The sequence below is a fragment of the Cherax quadricarinatus genome, chromosome 91, assembly GCF_038502225.1.
Source record: "Cherax quadricarinatus isolate ZL_2023a chromosome 91, ASM3850222v1, whole genome shotgun sequence".
In the NCBI taxonomy this organism is placed as follows: domain Eukaryota; kingdom Metazoa; phylum Arthropoda; class Malacostraca; order Decapoda; family Parastacidae; genus Cherax; species Cherax quadricarinatus.
The window spans coordinates 6,909,955-6,922,454 of record NC_091382.1 but is presented as its reverse complement, the minus strand read 5'-3'; the positions used below and the strand labels follow the sequence as shown (position 1 = coordinate 6,922,454).

The following is a 12,500-nucleotide window of genomic DNA, read 5'->3' as shown; positions in this document are numbered from 1 at the left end:
GTTGGTGTGGTGGTCTTGTGTTGTTGGTGTGGTGGTCTTGTGTTGTTGGTGTGGTGGTCTTGTGTTGTTGGTGTGGTGGTCTTGTGTTGTTGGTGTGGTGGTCTTGTGTTGCTGGTGTGGTGGTCTTGTGTTGCTGGTGTGGTGGTCTTGTGTTGCTGGTGTGGTGGTCTTGTGTTGTTGGTGTGGTGGTCTAGTGTTGCTGATGTGGTGGTCTTGTGTTGCTGGTGTGGTGGTCTTGTGTTGCTGGTGTGGTGGTCTTGTGTTGCTGGTGTGGTGGTCTTACTGGTGGTAATACTGTTCTGGTGGTTACCTGGTAGGAAGGTGTTGAACATGCTTTCGTGAATAATGGTAGTGGTAGTAACAACGTTAGTAGTTACAGAAGTGTCTACAGGTGGCACTAGTAGTAGTGTTGGCTGTAATCATGGTTCTTGAGGGTCGTTGATGTACTACTTCCAGTCTTCGAAATCCAGGATTCTAGCATCCCTGGGGGTCGCAAGATGTCATTACTGGGGAGAGGGAACGCCATCTGCTCAATTGCATAGTTAGTGAAACCAGATTTCTTCCCCTACGCAGTTATTATTTTTTACAGCCTCCCCTTACCTTTGTATGTACGTGTATGTATTCAGAAAAAGATCGCAGTCATCATGATTTGAACCTAAGTTTTCAAGATGGCATAGATACTTTAGTGACGCCTTAGACCACTCAGCCACAGAGGCCTCAAAATGCTAGTTTGCCTGGTTTAAGCCATGATATATATATATATATATATATATATATATATATATATATATATATATATATATATATATATATATATGTGCAATAAGATCACAGTAAACAGGTGATTTCAGAATATGCAAAACAACCACTCTGAAAGAATAGAGAAATTCCAAGTGCTTTCGTGACTACTCACATTATCAAGGATAGTTCCTTGATAATGTGAGTAGTCACGAAAGCGCTTAGAATTTCTCTATTCTTTCAGAGTGGTTGTTTTGCATATATATATATATATATATATAATATACATGGAGGGCAGATTGGGTAATGACGAGTGTCGAAATGTGTCAGAGCTCTTAATCCATGGAACTGGTGTTATTTTCTCCCTTGTTTATATCTTGATTATCTCCCACAACTCAGGAGCCGTATGGCTCCTACGAATTTAGCGCTTCCATGATAATAGCAATAATAGTATTAAAATTAATAATTTTCCAGTTTTAGCAATGCTTCGCTGTCAGTTTCGACTCTCAAAGGCGCCTCTAACTAGCCAATCGCCAGTTCCAAAGGCTCCACTAAGCAATTACCATCTCCAAAGACATCACAAACTAGCCAGTTCGACCCTACAAAGACACCAGCTCTATAACCTACCCAGAAAATCGAACAAATGTTGCATTTCAATCAATAATTGCAATATTCATTTCCATTCATTAAAATATAGGTAATATTGTGGCTCGTGGCCTGGGTGGCAAAGCTCTCGGTTCACACACTGAGTGTCCGGGCTCGATTCCCGGCAAGAGTAGAAATATTGGGCGTTTTTCCTTACACCTGGTGTCTATGTTCACCCATCAGTAAAATAGGTACCTGGGTGTTAGTGGACTGGTGTGGGTCGCATCCTGGGACAAAACTGACCTAATTTGCCCGAAATGCTGAACATAACAATGTCAACTATGGTCTGTATACCTTGTCATGTACTTGTGAAAATAAAGATTATTAAAATTCCACATTTTTTTCAGTTACTTATCACTGATTACTCTAAAAAATGAACACAGAAGTGGTATAATGTGATCCTTTATTGACAACGTTTCGCCCACACAATGGGCTTTATTAAGTCACAAACAGATGTGTGTGCGAAACGTTGTCAAAAAGAATCATATTATACTGCTTTTGTGTTTATTTTTCCATTGTGTCGGTATTTTATACCATTTATTTCCATCACTGATTACTATTTCCACTTAAATATCACTGAATCCATTTTCTATATTCGTTAAAATGCTAGAAACTCACTTTTCCATTCACTAATTCTGTCAAAAAATTCCCTCTTTTTAACCTCTCTAAAATATTAGAGTTCCCTTTTATTCCGCTCATTAAATTCTCAAAAGAAATTATTTTCTCTAGCTAAAATGCAATCATTAACTATTTTCACACCAAATAGGAACCTACCAATTTTTCCACTGTGAAATGTTATCGGTCTTCATTTCCACTGTGAAATATAATCGATCTCAATGGCAACCCACTAAAATTACTAAGGTTCTGTTTTGAACCACTTAAATGCCATTAGTATTCCTTTCCATTTACTAAAATACCTCTAATTCCCATTTACACCCATAAAATACCAAGTCCTATTTACTCCCATTACCAACCCATATTTAAGCTTGAAATATTACTAAGCCCTATTAAAACAAGACTCACGAAATCGTAATGACACGATTGCAAACAAACCATTCCTCGGTGGGGTTAGAACCCGCGATCAGAGTCATAAAACTCCAGACTGACGCGTTAGCCACTGGTCCAGTGGCTAACGCGTCGGTCTGGAGTTTTATGATTCTCTGATCACGGGTTCTAACCCCACCCATGGTATGGTTTGTCTTATTAAAACAATTTTCCAAACTCACTTTTTCCATCACAACGACATACCCTATTTTCAATTATTAAAAGAACACTTATTTGCAGTTATTAAAAGAACATTGCAGCAGGCCTATTGGCCCTATTTGCCCAGCATATTGTCAACGCTACCCAAGGAATAAGCTTTTATATCCCGATTAACTCATGCGTAAGTCCGTCTCAAATTCAGCCCCTCTGACTCGTGTATTAATCTAACCTAAATTTGAAGCTACGCAAGGTTTTAGCTTCAATGACCCTTCTAGGCAGACTGTAGCCATTAAATGCCATAGTCTCCAATTTTCACTTGTTAAAATATGACCGGTCCCTATTTCCACTCAATTTCCCCAACAAAAGCCTATCAGAGCGCTTCTGTTAATTCCTACTAACATACAACAAAAGGGTTAACGGAATGATTAAGGAGCCATGTCAGGATTCTGTCCAGTACAAACCTTGGTATAAATACCGACAAACTGGTTTAGAAAGACACGTGAGCAAATACTATGACATATTAGAAAACGTTTCGGTCCTGGGACCTTGATCACTTCTAACACACTGAGGTAGAAAGACTATATACAGGCGGAGAGTGAAGTGTGAGTGATACATTGTGACCTGAAGAATGCCATGTTGGGATGAGGACGGGTAGACGATGAGATCATGTGACTCCTGTGTTGTCGGGTTGGTGGTGCTTAGCCTGCTTAAGTATCATGTATGCTAATGTTTTTGAAATTTTGTGGTGTCCAGTGTTACGTTCTATTGTGTCGGTGACGGCGATTAGTGAGGCTTCTAGGCACCGTCGGCGTTTGAGGTCTGGTTCGGTGAGAACGAGTTGTGACTCATTCCAGTTCATCAGATGCCCCGTGGAGTCTCTGTGGAGGACACAGGCGTACCTTACATCGTCTCTGTTAGAGGTATTTCGATGCTCGTCAGGCGGACTGCAAGATCTCTGCCTGTCTCGCCTACATATTTCATGGGACAGAACCCACAGGGGATAGTGTAGACGCCTGCTGTAGAAGTTAGAGGTGTGAGGCTGCGTTTCGTATTGAGGTCTTTGATAGATGATGTGTTTATGGTGGAAACGTTGATGTTACTCATAGCAAGTGCCCGGCGAGTATTCGTGGCAACATCACCACATGGGAGTACTATGAACTGCTTAGAGGGCTGTTCCATGGGCGGTTTGTTGAGGATACCTTGTGCCTTGAGTCTGCAATCTCGGAAGAAGAAAGAGAGAAACTGAAGACGTGTAAAGGCTTGTGTTGTGTAAATACATTCTTCTTCAAAAAAAACAAGGGTTGGAGATGCGAGGAGCTCTCAAGAAGAAGCCTATAGAAAGTAACACTGGACACCACAAAATTTCAACAACATTAACATACATAATACTTAAGCAGGTTAAGCACCACCAACCCAACAACACAAGAGTCACATGATCTCATCGTCTACCCGTCCTCATCCCAACATGGCATTCCTCAGGTCACCATGCGTCACTCACACCTCACTCTTCGCCTATATATAATGTCTTTCTACCTCTGTATGTTATAAATACCAGGGCTAGAACAGTTCTCAAATAACTACAGTTTAGAGACAGAAATTTTATATGACCTTTCTGACCTCCTTGTAGTATTTTTAGTTTGGTATGGTCCGACACCTCGTTTAAAGTTTCCTCTCTGAAGTCTGGGGCGGTTATAAATTGTTCAAGTGACGGTGTTGTGACTTTCTCTTCAAGGGCATCTCTTGTTTTCCAGACTGCCACTAGAGTAGATGTGGTAGCAAGTGTTACAACTACTGCCACTGGAGTAGATGTGGTAACAAGCGCTACAACTGCTGCCACTGGAGTAGATGTGGTAGCAAACGTTACAACTACTGCCACTGGAGTAGATGTGGTAGCAAATGTTACAACTACTGCCACTGGAGTAGATGTGGTAGCAAGTGTTACAACTACTGCCACTGGAGTAGATGTGGTAGCAAGTGTTACAACTACTGCCACTGGAGTAGATGTGGTAGCAAGTTTTACAACTACTGCCACTGGAGTAGATGTGGTAGCAAGTGTTACAACTACTGCCACTGGAGTAGATGTGGTAGCAAATGTTACAACTACTGCCACTGGAGTAGATGTGGTAGCAAGTGTTACAACTACTGCCACTGGAGTAGATGTGGTAGCAAGCGTTACAACTACTGCCACTGGAGTAGATGTGGTAGCAAGCGCTACAACCACTGCTACAACTACTGCCACTAGAGTAGATGTGGTAGCAAGCGCTACAACCACTGCTACAACTACTGCCACTGGAGTAGATGTGGTAGCAAGCGCTACAACCACTGCTACAACTACTGCCACTGGAGTAGATGTGGTAGCAAGCGCTACAACCACTGCTACAACTACTGCCACTGGAGTAGATGTGGTAGCAAGCGCTACAACCACTGCTACAACTACTGCCACTAGAGTAGATGTGGTTGCAAGCGCTACAACCACTGCTACAATTAATGCCACTGGAGTAGATGTAGCAAGCGCTACAACCACTGCTACAACTAATGCCACTGGACTGGATGTGGTAGCAAACGCTACACCCACTGCTACAACTTATGCCACTGGACTGGATGTGGTAGCAAGCGCTACACCCACTGCTACAACTTATGCCACTGGACTGGATGTGGTAGCAAACGCTACACCCACTGCTACAACTTATGCCACTGGACTAGATGTGGTAGCAAACGCTACAACCACTGCTACAATTACTGCCACTGGAGTAGATGTGGTAGCAAGTGTTACAACTACTGCCACTGGAGTAGATGTGGTAGCAAGCGCTACAACCACTGCTACAACTACTGCCACTGGAGTAAATGTGGTAGCAAGCGCTACAACCACTACTACAACTACTGCCACTGGACTAGATGTGGTAGCAAGCGCTACAACCACTACTACAACTACTGCCACTGGACTAGATGTGGTAGCAAGCGCTACAACCACTACTACAACTACTGCCACTGGACTAGATGTGGTAGCAAGCGCTACAACCACTACTACAACTACTGCCACTGAAATAAATGTGGTAGCAAGCGCTACAACTACTGCTACAACTACTGCCACTGAAATAAATGTGGTAGCAAGTGTTACAACCACTGCTACAACTACTGCCACTGGAGTAGATGTGGTAGCAAGCGCTACAACCACTGCTACAACCACTGCTACAACCACTGCTACAGCCAACAATAGAGATAACAATATTGGAAGAATTACCGACTATATGTTAAATAAAAGAGCAACCAGTGTGATATTTTACTGTGGCAAAGTTCCGCTGTCCAGGAGCTTTATCAAGCCTTTCCGACTCGACAAAGATATACCAGAGCGATGCGTGTGTCTTAATTGCCATACGTGTTGGTTCTGTAAACCGTCAGTAGCGTAAGTCTACCGAGCAGTACCGTCATAGAAGCTAAAACGTTGGGTAGTTTTAAAAATAGGTTAGATAAATGCATAAGTGAGTTGGACCTGACTAGCTTGTGCTACTAGGTCAGATGCCATGCTCCTTCTTTAAGTGAATGTGACCTAACCTGACTTGGTTAGGGCGTTGGCTTACGCCGGTAGAAGAATTGAACCTGCCTCGCATGGGCCAGTAGGCCTGCTATAGTGTTCCTTCTTTCTCATGTCCTTAAAATATGCGAGATATCACGAGCATTGATATAATCTTTTAGCTATGAATATGTTGGTACAAATAGGAATAGCGTCTGTCTCGCGTTCGCCAGACGGAGGATCAAGTCTCCACCATGTCTTGCACTAAATGATTCAACATACAGAACAAAACGCACACTACAGTGACTGGGCTAGCTGGTCCAGTGGTTAACGCGACGGTCTGGAGTTTTGAGACTCTCTGATCGCGGGTTCTATCCCCGCCCGTGGTATGGTTTGTTTGCAATCGTGTCATCACGATTTCGTGAGTCGAGTCAGACTTACATAGTCCAAGTCGGACCGAAACATCGTCGTAAGGTTCTCCTGTGCGGGTTATATTTGTGTTTTGTCCCAAAATGGGTTTACGAAAATCAAGACCCAGCAACATTATACTGAATTCCTCTTCACCAGGTACACTAGAGAGAAGCAGCACAACACTACGAAGGCATCACTGCAAAGTAACATGTACCAATGTCACGTAAGAATTTCAGTGAAAAACAATGGAGTTGTGTACCACAGTCATCTCGTTTGAGGTCACTAATTGTCCTTCGCCAGTGGACCCCCGCTTAACGATCACCTCCAAATGCGACCAATTATGTAAGTGTATTTATGTAAGTGCGTTTGTACGTGTATGTTTGGGGGTCTGAAATGGACTAATCTACTTCACAATATTCCTTATGGGAAAAAATTCGGTCAGTACTGGCACCTGAACATACTACTGGAATGAAAAAAAGTTCGTTAACCGGAGGTCCACAGTATTTGTATCACTGAAACACAACACAATGAGAAGAATGGTTTTGAAAACCGACAAGTTGAAGAATTGAGACACTTATGCAACACATGGGAATCTTTATTGAAGAAACGTTTCGCCACACAGTGGCTTCATCAGTCCAATACAAAGTAGAAATGGGTAAGGAGAGTAGAAGTATGAGGTAATCAGTCCCTCAACCTGGATTCGATGTGTTCAGTCCATCACTCTTGTAGTAAGTGCAGCATAGGGCCAGAGAAGTGGCTTATATACTGCGGTGAGATGAGTTGAAGCAGGAGGAGGCGGGATCACAGTGGGACCTGCCGCTAGTGTAAGTAGGTCGTCGTCCAAAGGTTGGGCAAGCGTTGAAGTCTTTGTACCAAGATCCCATGATGTTGCAGTGTCTGACAGATGTGATGAATGGTTTTGAAAACCGACAAGTTGACACTGCAACATCATGGGATCTTGGTACAAAGACTTCAACGCTTGCCCAACCTTTGGACGACGACCTACTTACACTAGTGACAGGTCCCACTGTGATCCCGCCTCCTCCTGCTTCAACTCATCTCACCGCAGTATATAAGCCACCTCTCTGGCCCTATGCTGCACTTACTACAAGAGTGATGGACTGAACACATCGAATCCAGGTTGAGGGACTGATTACCTCATACTTCTACTCTACTTTCCCATTTCTACTTTGTATTGGACTGATGAAGCCACTGTGTGGCGAAACGTTTCTTCAATAAAGATTCCCATGTGTTGCATAAGTGTCTCAATTCTTCAACTTGTCGGTTTTCAAAACCATTCATCACATCTGTCAGACACTGCAACATCATGGAATCTTGGTACAAAGACTTCAACGCTTGCCCAACCTTTGGACGACGACCTACTTACACTAGTGACAGGTCCCACTAAGATCCCGCCTCCTCCTGCTTCAACTCATCTCACCGCAGTATATAAGCCACCTCTCTGGCCCTATGCTGTACTTACTACAAGAGTGATGGACTGAACACATCGAATCCAGGTTGAGGGACTGATTACCTCATACATCTACTCTCCTTACCCATTTCTACTTTGTATTGGACTGATGAAGCCACTGTGTGGCGAAACGTTTCTTCAATAAAGATTCCCATGTGTTGCATAAGTGTCTCAATTCCACAACACAATGAGGTGATTTGCAAGGTGAACTCAGTACAGTAAATGGTAATGCTTTGGTTCTCTAATTCACCAATGTAAACAGATATCCAGAAATACTTTTTTTTTTACTCAGTTTTCTAGGAATTGTAAATGTGATAGTGATTTAAGGGGTTTATTGCGGTAACTAATGAAAATTCTCAGAATTGCGGTAACTAATTAAAATTCTCAGAATTGCGGTAACTAATGAAAATCCTCAGAATTGCGGTAACTAATTAAAATTCTCAGAATTGCGGTAACTAATAAAAATCCTCAGAATTGCGGTAACTAATGAAAATTCTCAGAATTGCGGTAACTAATGAAAATTCTCAGAATTGCGGTAACTAATGAAAATTCGCAGAATTGCGGTAACTAATGAAAATTCTCAGAATTGCGGTAACTAATGAAAATTCTCAGAATTGCGGTAACTAATGAAAATTCTCAGAATTGCGGTAACTAATGAAAATTCTCAGAATTGCGGTAACTAATGAAAATTCTCAGAATTGCGGTAACTAATGAAAATTCTCAGAATTGCGGTAACTAATGAAAATTCTCAGAATTGCGGTAACTAATGAAAATTCTCAGAATTGCGGTAACTAATGAAAATTCGCAGAATTGCGGTAACTAATGAAAATTCTCAGAATTGCGGTAACTAATGAAAATTCTCAGAATTGCGGTAACTAATGAAAATTCTCAGAATTGCGGTAACTAATGAAAATTCTCAGAATTGCGGTAACTAATGAAAATTATCAGAATTGCGGTAACTAATGAAAATTCTCAGAATTGCGGTAACTAATTAAAATTCTCAGAATTGCGGTAACTAATAAAAATCCTCAGAATTGCGGTAACTAATGAAAATTCTCAGAATTGCGGTCCCCTCAAGGAAGGTTCCTTGATGTTGGTGAGGGGCTCTTGATTTAGGGAATTGGATCTGTGCTCCAGTTCCCCGAATTAAGCCTGAATGCCTTCCACATCCCCCCCCAGGCGCTGTATAATCCTCCGGGTTTAGCGCTTCCCCCTTGATTATAATAATAATCAGAATTGCGGTAACTAATGAAAATTCTCAGAATTGCGGTAACTAATGAAAATTCTCAGAATTGTGGTAACTAATGAAAATCCTCAGAATTGCCGTAACTAATGAAAATTCTAAGAATTGCGGTAACTAATGAAAATCCTCAGAATTGCGGTAACTAATGAAAATTCTCAGAATTGCGGTAACTAATGAAAATTCTCAGAATTGCGGTAACTAATGAAAATTCTCAGAATTGCGGTAACTAATGAAAATTCTCAGAATTGCGGTAACTAATGAAAATTCTCAGAATTGCGGTAACTAATGAAAATTCTCAGAATTGCGGTAACTAATGAAAATTCTCAGAATTGCGGTAACTAATGAAAATCCTCAGAATTGCGGTAACTAATGAAAATCCTCAGAATTGCGGTAACTAATGAAAATCCTCAATATTCTGAAGGGAATTTTCAAGGTCCCCTTAATACTAAAGGATAGTATCAAGGTTCCATTAATACTAAAGGATAGTTTGTAGGTCCAGTTCATGCAGAAAGATAATTTCAAGGTCTCATTTCCCAGTCATTCGGATTTCGACGTCAGGAACACTGACATCAGGTTATATCTATGATGTCAGGAACACTGACATCAGGTTATATCTATGATGCCAGGAACACTGACATCAGGTTATATCTATGATGTCAGGAGCACTGACATCAGTTTATATCTATGATGTCAGGAACACTGACATCAGGTTATATCTATGATGTCAGGAACACTGACATCAGGTTATATCTATGATGTCAGGAACACTGACATCAGGTTATATCTATGATGTCAGGAACACTGACATCAGGTTATATCTATGATGTCAGGAACACTGACATCAGGTTATATCTATGATGTCAGGAACACTGACATCAGGTTATATCTATGATGTCAGGAACACTGATATCAGGTTATATCTATGATGTCAGGAACACTGATATCAGGTTATATCTATGATGTCAGGAACACTGATATCAGGTTATATCTATGATGTCAGCAACACTGACATCAGGTTATATCTATGATGTCAGGAACACTCACATCAGGTTATATCTATGATGTCAGGAACACTGACATCAGGTTATATCTATGATGTCAGAAACAATCAGATATGGGTATTACAATATTAAGAAAAACGAGTTAAACCTCAGTTTTATTACAGATTTGGAAACATGATAGACGTTTGAGGTTTTCTGACATTTTTACCTAAAAAATGAATACAAAAAGTATGAAAAATACCAGGGATAGATTTTGGTGTGTTTAACATGTCAGACCTTCAGATTTAGAGGGCTTAAATTGTCAGACGTTCAGATTTAGAGGGCTTCAATTGTCAGACGTTCAGATTTAGAGGGCTTAATTTGTCAGAAGTTCAGATTTGGAGGCTTAAATTGTCAGACGTTCAGATTTGGAGGGCTTCAATTGTCAGACGTTCAGATTTGGAGGGCTTCAATTGTCAGACGTTCAGATTTGGAGGCTTAAATTGTCAGAAGTTCAGATTTGGAGGGCTTAAATTGTCAGAAGTTCAGATTTGGAGGCTTAAATTGTCAGACGTTCAGAGTTGGAGGGCTTCAATTGTCAGACGTTCAGATTTGGAGGCTTAAATTGTCAGACGTTCAGATTTGGAGGGCTTAAATTGTCAGACGTTCAGATTTGGAGGCTTAAATTGTCAGAAGTTCAGATTTGGAGGGCTTAAATTGTCAGACGTTCAGATTTGGAGGGCTTAAATTGTCAGACGTTCAGATTTGGAGGGCTTAAATTGTCAGACGTTCAGATTTGGAGGGCTTAAATTGTCAGACGTTCAGATTTGGAGGGCTTAAATTGTCAGACGTTCAGATTTGGAGGGCTTAACACACATGATGATCAAAACGTCTGAGACTATAGATCCAAACATCGTACTGTCAGCAACAGCCATGTTGCACAACAAGTTTATATTTGGGCAACGTTTCGCTTTGTAGAGCGAGAAAACGTGCCACCAACACAAAAAAAATGATTCTGCAAAGTGTCTTTGTAAAAATATACATCGAATTTTAAAATGTGTGCGTGTATATATATATATATATATATATATATATATATATATATATATATATATATATATATATATATATATATATATATTATATATATGTATATATATTATACATATATATTATATATATTATATATATATATATATATATATATATATATATATATATATATATATATATATATATATATATATATATATATATATATATATATATATATATATATATATATATATATATATATATATATATATATATATATATATGTATATATATTTATATATCTGAGAGAGTTAGAGCAAAGGAAGGGGTAGCAGTAATGTTAAATGATCAGTTATGGAAGGAGAAAAGAGAATATGAATGTGTAAATTCAAGAATTATGTGGATTAAAGTAAAGGTTGGATGCGAGAAGTGGGTCATAATAAGCGTGTATGCACCTGGAGAAGAGAGGAATGCAGAGGAGAGAGAGAGATTTTGGGAGATGTTAAGTGAATGTATAGGAGCCTTTGAACCAAGTGAGAGAGTAATTGTGGTAGGGGACTTGAATGCTAAAGTAGGAGAAACTTTTAGAGAGGGTGTGGTAGGTAAGTTTGGGGTGCCAGGTGTAAATGATAATGGGAGCCCTTTGATTGAACTTTGTATAGAAAGGGGTTTAGTTATAGGTAATACATATTTTAAGAAAAAGAGGATAAATAAGTATACACGATATGATGTAGGGCGAAATGACAGTAGTTTGTTGGATTATGTATTGGTAGATAAAAGACTGTTGAGTAGACTTCAGGATGTACATGTTTATAGAGGGGCCACAGATATATCAGATCACTTTCTAGTTGTAGCTACACTGAGAGTAAAAGGTAGATGGGATACAAGGAGAATAGAAGCATCAGGGAAGAGAGAGGTGAAGGTTTATAAACTAAAAGAGGAGGCAGTTAGGGTAAGATATAAACAGCTATTGGAGGATAGATGGGCTAATGAGAGCATAGGCAATGGGGTCGAAGAGGTATGGGGTAGGTTTAAAAATGTAGTGTTAGAGTGTTCAGCAGAAGTTTGTGGTTACAGGAAAGTGGGTGCAGGAGGGAAGAGGAGCGATTGGTGGAATGATGATGTAAAGAGAGTAGTAAGGGAGAAAAAGTTAGCATATGAGAAGTTTTTACAAAGTAGAAGTGATGCAAGGAGGGAAGAGTATATGGAGAAAAAGAGAGAAGTTAAGAGAGTGGTGAAGCAATGTAAAAAGAGAGCAAATGA

At 40.2% G+C, this 12,500-nt stretch overlaps 1 protein-coding gene across 2 annotated transcripts in view; it reads left to right on the top strand.

Annotated features, from left to right (window-relative positions):
* LOC128704827 (uncharacterized) overlaps positions 1 to 12,500 on the top strand; it is a 285,286-nt gene that overhangs the window by 171,769 nt on the left and 101,017 nt on the right. The window lies entirely within an intron of this gene.